Source organism: Dama dama, chromosome 22, assembly GCF_033118175.1.
Source record: "Dama dama isolate Ldn47 chromosome 22, ASM3311817v1, whole genome shotgun sequence".
Classification (NCBI taxonomy): domain Eukaryota; kingdom Metazoa; phylum Chordata; class Mammalia; order Artiodactyla; family Cervidae; genus Dama; species Dama dama.
This window is the reverse complement of record NC_083702.1, coordinates 22,840,767-22,853,880: the sequence shown is the minus strand read 5'-3', so window position 1 is coordinate 22,853,880 and position 13,114 is coordinate 22,840,767. Positions and strand designations below refer to the sequence as shown.

General features: G+C 43.6%; 1 protein-coding gene across 3 annotated transcripts in view; it reads left to right on the top strand.

Annotated features, from left to right (window-relative positions):
• GPR19 (G protein-coupled receptor 19) overlaps positions 1-13,114 on the top strand; it is a 36,957-nt gene that overhangs the window by 14,997 nt on the left and 8,846 nt on the right. The window lies entirely within an intron of this gene.

The following is a 13,114-nucleotide window of genomic DNA, read 5'->3' as shown; positions in this document are numbered from 1 at the left end:
AAATCTTGATCCCTTTGATTATTTCTACCCAGCACAAAGAGAGGAACTAGCAGATTTACATTTTATTTTGTCTTTATTTAACAAATACTTATAAAGTTCTTGCTATGTATAAGGCATCATTCTAAGCACATTCGGTTATTTAATCTGTATAATAACCTTCTGTGGGAGTTATTATTAGTACCCACATTTTGGAGATGAAGAAACTAAGGCACAGAGAAGTTAAGGAACTTTCCCAAGGTCACACAGCAATCAAATAGGAGAAACAGGGTTTGGACTGAAAAAACTTGACATCAGAGTCCATGCTCTTAACCACTGAACTGTGTTGCTTCCCTGCTTCCGTTATTTCAGATGATGTCAACAGTTGATTTGGTTACAGATTTTGTCCAGCTGACACTACTAGAACATGGAATCGTTTTCCCTGGCTAAAACAGATCCCCAGTGAAGTCTGTATTTAATTTTGAATTATCCCACTAGTCACATTCTGTACCCCCAAATAACTCAGTAAGTAATTGCCTGTTCTTCTCTTCCCCTTGTGCTATATAGATATCTGGTAGTAAAACACTGTGTTGCTATGGTGACCAAATGATGTCTAAAGGAAAAAAAATAAATCTAAAATTACTTCATGGTTGATTTTTTTTTTAATCAACCCAGAAACATTCTTCCATCCTCAGGACCTAGTAACAAGACCAGCCTAACCATATTATCTTTAACAGTACTTACCTGGTTTTCAGAATAAAATAAATAGATTAAAAACTTCTAAAATTATAAACACAAACTATGCTTTATCAAACTGACTAGATTTATTGCTTTAAAATAACATTATCATACTTTAAAACAGGGAATAGACCTCTCTTTTGCCAATTATCTCAGGTTTTATGGGAAAAAGAGGGATTTTTTAACTTCTGAAAATATCTGAAATATAAGGTTTACTTCCTCTTGGTCTGTGTTGTTTCCCTTCTGGCCCCTGACAAAAGATGACATCTCATTCTTATATGCTGTGGGAAAACTTAGAGAAGTTACTGGGTGGGTCAAAGATAACAGAGAGAAAGAAAAGGGGGTAAGAATTCAAAATTTGTGAAATATTCCTCATGGTATAAGGTGTTTCCCTTGAGGCTTTCACTGAAAAACACTTTGAGAGGAGGGTGTCTCCCTGACACCTTGAACTTTATTGAACTTTAGTTCTTAGATTAAGCCTTTGATCCTTGCTGAAATTTACATTTCCCTGGAACAAGTACACTTAACACTATTGTAGTCATCTGAAGTCAGCTTCTGGACAGAAGGGACCCACTTCTTCCATCTCTGGATTTCTAGCACTTAGCACCTGGCCTGTTTATGATATCATCTCAGTCTGCACTTGTGAATGAAGAATGGGAAGACTGAAGACTCTGACAGCATTCTTGGGGCCCATATCTATTTTGTTTTGCATGCTTTTATGGGGAACGATTTTGAGGAGGCTAAAGTGTAGTAGGAGAGAACTTGGCAACAGTCAAAGTTATGTCTGAAATTTACATATGCTAGTCAGACCAACCCTGGAGCAGACTAGAGTTCAAGAAAGATCCATAAATTTTTTTCCTGGGGATTACCAATCCCCCTGACATTTTATTTAACATTTAGAATGAACTTCTCCTGATATTTGTATCTACATCTACATGGAGGCACCCTAAACAGTCTCATTTTCCTCTGATGTTTTTTGGCCTGGCATCATCTCTCAATGTTGAGATAGTTCACCTTGGGCCAAGAGAGAATGTCTTGAGAAGGTCACTTCCTGCCCCAGGCTGTCCTGTCCTAACCAACCATCCCTCACACTCCCTGGGACATTGCACCAAGATCCTATCCCACTGGCCTACAGGACTCCTCCCTGGAGAACCATGGGATCTTCAGAGTCAGAATTGATTGAGCCAGACGGCCGTTTCCATACCGTGGTGATTAGGACCTGAGTACAAGAGATCGTCTTGGGGCATCTTTAAAGTTTGCTTGGGATTTGAATTTAAGTTATCAGGTTAATAACTAGGCTTAAAATAGTCACCCCTCCTGATAGCATACACAAATATAACCCGTTCTATTCTTTTCCTTGGCTTCCCTGGTGGCTCAGTGGCAAAGAATCCGCCTGCCAGTGCAGAAGCTGCAAGTTCAATCCCTGGGTTGGGGAGATCCCCCGGAGAAGGAAAAGCATGGGTTGCCTGGGAAATCCCATGGACAGAGGAGCCTGGCAGGCTACAGTCCATGGGGATGCAAAAGAGTCAGACATGACTTAAGACTAAACAGCAATTCTTTTTCCATCTGATTAAGGGTCATTAAGAACATTAAGAGTAGGGTTTGTGGATAAGGTGTGGTTCAGACAGTAAAGTGTCTGCCTACAATGCAGGAGACCCGGGTTCGATCCCTGGTTCGGGAAGATCCTCTGGAGAAGGAAATGACAACCCACTCCAGTACTCTTGCCTGGAAAATCCCATGGACAGAGTAGCCTAGTAGGCTACAGTCCATGGGGTCACAAAGAGGCGGACATGACTGAGCGACTTCACTTTCTTTTTTTCTTTCACCGTGTGTCCTTTAATCCTGTCTACGCATCCTCCCAGCCTTCAGTGTGGCCTGGAGTGAATGAGTTGTGGAAAAGAAGCAGCCCTGCTGGAAACACTACTGCTGGGCCGGTGCTGCTTGCCAACTGCACGCTTGCTGGCCTCTTCAGATGAGCAGGGCTGTGCACACAAGAGGCTTGGGTCTAGAAGGCTCTTTGGGTTTCCACTCATCCCTCTCAAATCTAAAAAGGGACAATCTTCTCAACCAGCTGAACAGGAGCAGACCGAGAGAAAGTGGAGAGGCTTCCCTGGAGGAGAGACCTTGCTAAGAACACTTTCAGCTTGGAGGCTTGGAATTAAAGAAGAAACACGAAGAGGAACAGTGAGGGTGCGTGGAGCTTGTGAAAGTGATACCTGGGTCCTGCCTTTCACTCACAGTCACTTCTGGCTGCTAGTCTGCCCTGCCCACCAGATTATCAGATCCTTTCCTAGGATGTGTACATGGGGAGGTAGAAGGAATAGAGACAAGGATCAGAGTGTGGGTGCAATTTCTTCTCTGAGTCCAGACAAACAGTGGGTTGAGATGAGAGGACAGTTTAAAAACCAAAAGGGCAGTCACCATCATGAATATATTTCCCTGTTTGTAGCCTTATTTTTCCTGGGCCAAACTTGGAAAGTGCTCATATCTTGGAGCCTGTCATTCAGCATATTTCCAAGGCACTGAATGACTGTCATGTTTAATCTTGATGGACGCTCTCTGATATGCGTTACTAGACCCAATTTCTGATCAGGAAACTGGAGCTCAGGGTAACTAATCTGCCCAAAGCCACCCACAGCAAATAAAGCCAGCATCTGAATCCAGGTCTTTCTGGTTCCACTATGTCCCAAAGGAAGACTCTTTCCTCTATATTCTTTTAAAAATATTTTTGGATGTTAGAGTAATAACAAATACAATTCTAGAAAATTTGGAAAATATAAAGACAAAAGAATAATGAAAATAAAAATCAGTTGTGGTCTGGCCACCTAGAAGCAACTTATTTTAAAATTTTGGTGTTTTTCTTCTCAGTCTTTTTCAATGCATATAGTGATAACAAAAGTAAACTTTTGTTAAGCTCTGGCTTTGTTTGGGACATTGTTCTTAGCTCCTTTTTGTGTCATTTTGTTCTCACAACAAATCAATAAGGTGGAGACTGTTATTATTCTAATTTTACAGGTAAAGACAATAAGCACATAGATGTTAAATAACTTATACAAGTAACAGGTGATTTGAAACCCAGGCAGGTTGGCTTGAGAGCATGGTTTTTCAGCCTCAGCACTATTGGCATCTTGGTTCAGACAGTTCTGTGTTGGGAATGGAGCACTTGTCCTCTTTATTGTAGTATGTTTAGCAGCATCCCTGGCCTCTACCTATGAGATATCAACACTTTCCTCCCTGAGTTGTGAATATCAAGAGTGTCCCAGTATTGCCAAATGTCCCCTGGGAGGCAAAATGACCTCTGGACCACTAGTCTAAGAGCCTGTGCTTTGAACCATGCATGGTGGTTGAGATAACATAGCCTCTTCATATTTTAAGTGTGTTTAGAGTATTTTCTTCTACATGTCAAGAAAGAAATACACCTTTGAATTCAGATACAGGCTATGAAACCTGCCTGGGATGTCAGTGGCTTTAAAGAGCATAGGTAGGAAATTAGTTGCTTCCAGAAAAATGCTCATTAGTGAACTTGTGTCACAGGTTTATCTTATCCCACCATTGCCCAGTGTGGAGAATGTGTTTCTCTCTTACTACTTTTTCCCTGGTTCTATGCACCTTTAGCCTTCAGGAATTGGGATTTCACATGTACACTTATGGTATAGTAGGACAGTGCTTTTCAACCAAAGTGTCAAAATATGTCCCAAACAAAGGGTGTCTGTTGCAAATAATTTCTAGCTAAATAAAATACCAAAGTTTGCTAGTTATTCATTTTTTTAAAAACTTATGATAATAAATTTAAGGATGTCTAAAATTCTTTTCTACATGACTACGTGACTTCTTGGGTTGAAGATTGTAGTCTGAGTGCCAAGTGTTGCACATAATTCTGGATGTGTCTGTAGGAGTATATCACATGTATGGACTCAATGTCACACCTACCTCTGAAGAGGAAGTTGAAAATTGCTGGTGTTGGTGATTTCGGTCAGTCATTGCTTATATGCAGAGAGGATTAAAATAAGCACTGAGAAGTGATAGCAGTAACATTTTAGCTGATAAAATGTCTAAAAATATATGGCACTAAGATATGTTATTAACCACGTGAAACGTGCAAATACGTGTTCAACCATATTTTTAATCACATCTGACCACATATGTAGTTGCATAATTTGTCCATGAAAAATACATGTGCTGCACATTCAAATCTAGTTTCTCCATGAGCTTGAAGGTAGCTTTCTTGGAAAACCATGATTGAGGACAGTGATGCAGATCAAAATTTACCCAGAGTGTTGATGTAAACTTGATGTGAGACAGCATGTAAATGCTTTGGAAAAAGAGAAGCTGTTGGTAACTTGCTATTCAGTGCTTATACTCAGTTCTTAATGAATCCTTCACCTTCTTTTCAAAAGGCTGTAGATCACATCTACTGTTCAGCTCTTTGTTTTTAAGTGTAATGAATCTGGTCTTTGCCTCCCCACATCTCTCCTATTTCAGTCTCATGACTAAAGATGTTGATACTGAAATCAGAGAATGGAAATGAAATTGAACATTTCCCTCCCAAACTTGAATTCAATGAGCACACAGCAGCTGTTCAAAAAATGTTTGTTGTAATAAACTGAGTTTACTGAGGTGCAGACTCCGTGGCCAAATTATTTTCTTCAAAACTTGAAAGATCTCATTCTAGGAACAGAGGTGTGAAAAATTGGTAGAGGACAGTCAGGGTTTCTAGCAAGTATTTCTCCTCCCCAAGAAGTCTGGTGTTACCTGGGATGGGAAGCAAATACAAGTGGCAGGTTTTCCTAAACCAGACCACTTCTTGTGAGGAGTCTTCATTAGGAGATTGTTGGCACATCCAGGGTAACTACTGAGTGGGGCTTGGCTGGCCCCTCAGTACAATTCATCTCTCCTTTGGAGACGAGACTAGTGACCTTGGGCTGGACCCCAGCATCCCTTAGCAGCTTCCCTCTCCTCCCACAAAGTGCACTTTGAGGAGGAGCTCTCCACCAGCTGAGAGTGGTGGCTTTTAAGCTAAATGAGTGTGTGTTGCTCATTATGATGTCTGCCCCTCAGTGTTAGTTCCTACAGCGAACATGACCTTTAAAAAAAAAAAAAATCATCTGGACCAACTCATTTTTGTTGCAGACGTGGAAACAGATTCAGGGAGATTAATTTACTTGAGGTCCTTACACTGATATAAAAATAAGACCTGGGTCTCTTGATTTGCTGTTCAGTGCTTATAATCAGAATTACAACTTGGGTTTCTCAGCCTACAGTCTGACATTAAAGGTGAAGTAGAAAGTACTTACATTCTTCAAGCTTTTGGGGGTTTCTGATATCCTAGATCCTGGTAGGGAAGTGGAAGGTGATAGAATGGCTGGTATGAGTTTCAGTGTTCATACTCGGTTTTATAACAAATCTATATTGAATGTTTCTGTTGCTGCTGTCACAAACGAACACAAACTTGGCCAACACAATCGCAGCCATTGATTAGGTCACAGTTCTGCAGATCAGAAGTCTGGGTGGGCTTGTTTCTGGTTTCTCCACCTAGTGTCTCACAAGGCTTCAAGGTGTTGACAGGACAGCACTCTTTGTAGAGGCTCCAGGGCTGATTCCCCTTCCAAGCTCCTATCTGTGGTTGGCAGAATCCTGTGCCTCATCCTTGTAGGACTAAGGGCACGTTTCCTTGATGACTGTCAGCTGGGGGCCACCCATAGCTCCCCAAGGCCTCCCCCTGGTTCTTGCATGTGGGTCCCTCCACCTCAGCCAGAACAGCGTATCAGTTCCTTCTCACTCTTGGAATCTGTCTCTGGCTTCTGTTGTAGCTCTCTGCCATCAGCCGAGAAAGTTCTGTCTCTGAAAGGGTTCATTACTTTGGGCCCCCCTGGCTAATTCAAGACCATCTTCCCATTTTTAGTTGCATAACCATAATTGTCTATGTAGAGTTCCTTTTCCTATTTAGTGTAACATATTCACAGGGATGGAGGTATGGACGTCTTGGGTGGGGGTGTGGCATTCTGCCTATTATTCATGTCGACTGAGTGTGTGCTAAGTCGCATCAATTGTTTCCAACTCTGTGTGACCCTGTGGACTGTACATGTTATTTCCTTTAAATAATGGCAAGGCTCCATCCTACCAGGACAATGGGAAAGTTGGTGACAAACATTCCTAGGAATCTCATCCTCTTTCTAGGACTCGGGGCTCTTAGACACTACAAAAAGAAAAGGTGGCCCCTCTAGTCGTGGATCCCCTCTGATTATAGCAGAGATGTAATTATGGCCTGAACTGCTGTGTGTGCTTGAAGGCTGGTGAAGCTGCTGCATCAGTATAACCCTAACCCATCCCACCCCTGACCTGGAGCAGTGGCCTCTTTTCCAGCTGGGGAACTCCATTCCTTGGACCCACCTCTCTACCTGCAAACCTCCATCACCACCTGTCCCTTACCTGGAGCACAGTGAGGAAGTGAGGCAAGGGTCCCAGGCCTGCCTTTTCTTTTTCATTGCCTTATTTACATGCCATAAAGTTCACTTGTTTTAAGGGTACAATTCAGTGATTTTTGTTAACGTTTACAGAGTTGTACAACCATCACATAATCCAATTTCACAACCTTTTCATCATCCTCAAAAGATCCCTTGTGCTCATCCAGGACTCCCCTTTGCAGGACTCCAGGGGGCACAGCCACACTCTTGGTTCAGAGGTCCTAGTATCTCCCTCCTCCCCTGTACAGAAATACAGAAATTCCACGCCCCCCCCCCACCCCCTGCCACCAATCAGCATCCAGAAAACAAAAGCCAAGGAAGCAGTCTTTTCTCAAGCCTGGTGAGGCAACTCTCCTCTAAGACAAGACAGTGCTTAGGCCTGGGTTCATTCTCAGCAGAGGACAGGAAAAAATTCCCAGCAAGGAGCACAGTGCACACACATCAGTGCCTCAGTGACTTACCCTGTCACTTTACCAGGCAGAGGGGTCTTCAGGTTGCACTTACCAACGGGCAGCCACTGACCTCGTGGAGCAGTGACCTTCAGAGGGGTGTCAGACCTCTCTCCTCCATGATTCCTTACCTCTCTTTGGTCGCAGAGCACCTGATGGGCACATAATGGGGAGTGGGGAGGGAGAATGTGGAGCCCCTTTGTGGCACCAGAATAAAAGGAAGTGCCTGGAAGTACTCTGCCCCTCCAGGCCCCGCTTACTCCTTTCTGTCTTCCCTGCCCCCGTGTGATGGGGCAAAGAATTCTGAGTCACCTTAACAACAACAGCCTGTCACAAGAGCAGTCCTAAGGCCAGGCCCCAAGGAGCCTGAAACATTGTTCGGGATCTGGAAGGAAGCTGGGGATCCAGTGGTGACTGGATTTCCTTGGCCTGTGTTCTGTCTGCAGCAGGAGTCCTGGCGAGTCTACTGTAGAGGACCCTGGCCTCTGTCCCTGCTTCTCCTGCCTCCATAGCTTCCCCCAGTCTTGAAGCCCAAGAAAGGGGCTTCCTGCCAAGCTCTTACAATAGCTCTTTTCTTTCATACAACTTATAACAACTCACTGTCTTTTGCGGGGGTTGTGCTGGGTTTTCGTTGCTGTCTTTCTCTAGGCTTCGAGGGTGGGGGCTGCTCTCTGGTTGGGGCGCGCGGGCTTCACATTGCAGTGGTTTCTCTGGTTGGGGAGGGCGGGCTTCTCATTGCAGTGGTTTCTCTGGTTGGGTCGCGTGGGCTTCTCATTGCAGTGGTTTCTCTGGTTGGGGAGCACGGACTTCTCACTGCAGTGGTTTCTCTGGTTGGGGAGCGCGGGCGGCAATAGATGTAGTGCGTGGGCTCAGCAGTTACGGTGCACGAGCTTAGCTGCCTCGCGGCACATGGGATCTTCCCGCGCATGCGTGCTAAGTTGTTTCAATCATGTCCGACTCTTTGCAATCCTGTGGACTATAATCTGCCAGGCTCCTCTGTCGATGGGATTCTTCAGGCAAGAATACTGGAGTGGGTTGCTGTGCCCTCCTCCAGGGGATCTCCCCGATCCAGGGATCGAACCTGAGTCTCTTATGTCTCCTGCACTGGCAGATGGATGCTTAACCACTGGACCACCAGGGAAGCCCACAACTTACTGTCTTTTTTTGTGCTTATTTCTTACTCTTCTCTCCACCCCTCCACAACTAATTAGACTATGACCTTCATGAGGGTAGGGACACAGTTTTGCTTGCCACTGTATATCCAGTTCTTAGCACAGTATGTTCTGGCACATTGTATGATCTTACAATATGTTTATGGAATGATGAATTAATTAATAAAGATGGGCAAAGAATCTGAAGAGACATTTCTCCAAACTTGTATGTCCAGGTGCCACCTGGATAGCTCTGCTTGAATATCCAATAGGAATTTAATTCAGCCAAAATAGAATTGCTGATTTCCAGTTCCTCAGACTTTTTCTTTCTGCATCTCAGGTCCTCAAATTTAGGAATCATCTCCATCCCCTACCCCGTCACACATCAGCAAATCTTGGTGGCTCTTTATCCAATATGTTTTCAATATCCATCTACTTTTTCCACTTACACTGCTACCGCCCTGGTCATCATGTACCTGGGTAATTGTAAGAGCCTCTTAACTGTTCTCTCCTCGTCTACTCTCAGCCACCCACATAGCAACTAAAGTTGTATTTTTTTTTTTAAGTTGTATTTTTAAAACACAAATCAGGTAATACTCATATTCGTCCATTGCTTAAAGCCCGCAATGGATTTCACTGCAATAAGAATAACACCTGTGCCCTACAGTGCTATATGTGACCTGATCCCTGCCTACATTTCCGATTATATCAGGTACCATTTTCTCTCTTGAGCTATGTGAAGCACATAGCTCAGTTGGTAAATCATCTGCCTGCAATGCAGGAGACCTGGGTTTGATTCCTGGGTCGGGAAGATCCCCTGGAAAAGGAAATGGCAACCCACTCCAGTATTCTTGTCTGGAGAATCCCAAGGACAGAGGAGCCTGACAGGCTACAGTCCATGGGATTGTAAGAGTTGGACACAACTTAGCAACTAAACCACCACCACCACCATTTTCTTCCACATTCATATACTCCAGCCACATAACAAGCTTGTTCCTGCCCCAGAACCTTTGGACTCATTGTTCCTTCTGCCTAGAATGCATTCTGATTTCCACATGGCTGACTTCCTGTAAATGGGGTTTTAGCTCTAGTATCATTTCAGAGAATCCTTCTCTGATGACTATCTGAAATAAGACCCTGCATTTAGAGGCAAAAAATAGAAAACTAGAATCGCTTGGACTGCAAGGAGATCCAACCAGTCCATCCTAAAGGAGATCAGTCCTGGGTGTTCATTGGAAGGACTGATGTTGAAGCTGAAAGTCCAATATTTTGGCCACCTGATGTGAAGAGCTGACTCATTTGAAAAGACCCTGATGTTGGGAAAGATTAAAGCCAGGAGAAGAAGGGGACAACAGAGGATGAGCTGGTTAGGTGGCATCACCAACTCAATGGACATGAGTTTGGGTAAACTCCGGGAGTTGGTGATGGACAGGGAGGCCTGGCATGCTGCGGTTCATGGGGTCGCAAACAGTCAGACACGACTGAGCGACGGAACTGAACTGAACAGAAAACTCAAAAGGGCTTAAGACTTCAAGGACTACTTAATAAGTAGTCTGAAGGCAGGTGTTCTGGCAGCTCCATAGTGTCAGAGCACTGGGTGGTGTCTTTGAGAATCTTAGGACTTCCCTTGACCCCATAAGATACCACCAATTGCACTGATATCATTATGTGGCAGTTTACAAAGGCAGAAAGTGAGGGATAGCCAGGCTCATAAGAAAGAACACTCCCAACATGCCCTTTTCATTTTATTAAGAAAGATTTTTTCACGGGCCTCCCAGCACCCTACAAGGAGGCTTACTTTTGTCTCAGTGGCCAGAGAAGATGATGTTGATATGACCACTGCTAGCTGCAAGGGTTGGTGGGAGGTGATTATTTTTCCTTGTCAGCCTCTGGAGACAGGAAGGCAGGTGAGGTGTTGGGAATGACCACTAGGTAACCAGCCAACCACCCACTTGCCATCCCTTTCCTGCCCAATCTGGACCTTCATTCTGCTTTATTTTTCTCCACGGCACTAAGCATTTATTAATTGTGTCTTTCCTGCCCAATCTGGACCTTCATTCTGCTTTATTTTTCTCCACGGCACTAAGCATTTATTAATTGTGTACTTTTTCTTATTTAGCTATGTAATATTGTTTCTCCCACTAGAGGAGAGCTCTAGTTTACTTCTGTATCTCCAGCAATTAGCCCAATCCTGGCTCCTCATAGATGATAAAAATTATTGGATAAACGTGTGATTGAGGGCTGCTGTGTATATTACTGTCATAGCAAAGTGGTCATTTCATAGGGTGAAGTTTATTGCCCTTGGTTTCTTTCGCATTTTATCTGACCACAGACTTTGTGAGAACAGTAGAGAGACAGGAAGTGTTATTCAAGCTTCCACATAGATCCCTACTAAGTGGCAGTTGGGATGGGAAATACTGGATCGTGTCCTTTATACATTCCCCCAAAGAGGAGCTAGTATGACCTAACATTTCCTCCTGCAGCTAGGTCTACAGGGAGTTTGGGGAGGATTGCCACTTGTGATCAACATAAACTTCCATGTGGGTGAAGCCTGGGCTCCTTTCTGTTGGACTTCTTTGGGTCAAGTATCTCTCCAGTGCCACCCATACCTACACAAAACTGTCAAGTCGGTGAAGTTTATCTTCTTCAGCTTCAATCTTTCACCCTCCACCCATCCCTTCCCACAATATAACACCCCATCTTCATTCTCTCTAGATCCTGACTGTTCCTTATGGTGTTTGCTTTTGGCATCTCTTCTGTTTTCATTTTCACTAAGATCATAGCTCTCCAAGATAGAAGGGGTCTCAGATATCATCACTGTTCTACTGATAATTTTAAATGGAACTTTGGTGCTCACTTCAGCAGCATGTATACTAAAATGGGACTTTGACCCTAAAAGAATGATGCTCTAATGGTGAGAGAAGCAGAGGGGATGGAAGCCCTCCTGATTCCTGGAAGTCACACCAAGGATGCTGACTCTGTTTATTTCTAATATTTTCAGATTTATGTGAAAAACAAAAAAAGGTAAAGGTGATAAAAGAAGAATGGTGGTGGTAGTGGTTTAGTTGCTAAGCCGTATCCGACTCTTGCAACCACATGAACTATAGCCCACCAGGCTCCTCTGTCCATGGGATTTTCCAGGCAAGAATACTGGAGTGGGTTGCCATTTCCTTCTCCAAAAGAAGAATATAGTTCCTTAAATCTAGATATCTAGAATTTCTCACCAGCAATGTCATTATTTTGGGATATTTTGTGATGTGGTGTGTGTGCTTAGTCGCTCAGTCGTGTCCGACTCTTTGCAACCCTATGGACTGTAGCCCACCAGACTCCTCTGTCCCTGGGATTCTCCAGGCAAGAACACTGGAGTGGGTTGCCATGCCCTCCTCCATGGGATCTTGCCAACCCAGGAATCAAACCCAGGTCTCCTGCATTTGTGATGTTAGAAGAGGCTTTTTTTGAAAACCCTTCCCTGTTCAAAAAAAATCATGTTCTCCTTGAAAGCAGAACCAGTATTCAAACAAAGAGAAAATGTGTCACATCTGATCTCAGGAAACTGCTTGATCTCAGTTGGGAGACATATTGAAAGGCACAGACCTGGAAATATTATGGAGAAATACTTATATATATATTATATAACCAGAGGAAGGAGAGAAGGGCACTAGGGAAAATTTCAAGCTTATAAATCACAATGCCAGGAATCTCAGATGGTGAAGAAGAAACTTAATTTTCACTGGAATTATGAGGTTCTTTTGCAATTATTCAGAATTACCTAAAGGAAATACTTTAAGCAGGATAGAGTCTCTTTGCTTTTGAGAAAGACACAGTCAATCCAGTTATATTATCAATACATATTTTGGTTCAGGGTATAGGAAAAAGTCTCATCTGACAAGAAGAAAGTGAAGTCGCTCAGTCGTGTCCAACTTTTTGTGACCCTGTGGATTGTAGCCTACCAGGCTCTTTCTGTGCATGGGATTCTCCAGGCAAGAATACTGGAGAGGGTTGCCATTTCCTTCTCCAGGGGATCTTCCCAATCTAGGGACTGAACCCAGGTCTCCCACATTGCAGGCAGACGCTTTACCCTCTGAGCCACCAGGGAAGCCTTCATCTGGCAAATATGTCACACACACACACACACACAAAAGTCCCCAACTTGAAGAAACTTGGAGAAAGGTTATGTTTATTTGTACCTCAGTGACTTCCCCCTTAAAAGTGGTGTTGTCAATGATGAGGTATTTAGGCCCTTGACAAAAGCCATTCATCCTTAACAATGCTAAATTATGTGACTAATGTTAGTAATATGACTCTAAGTTGTGATGTATGCTGTGGTTAATAAAAT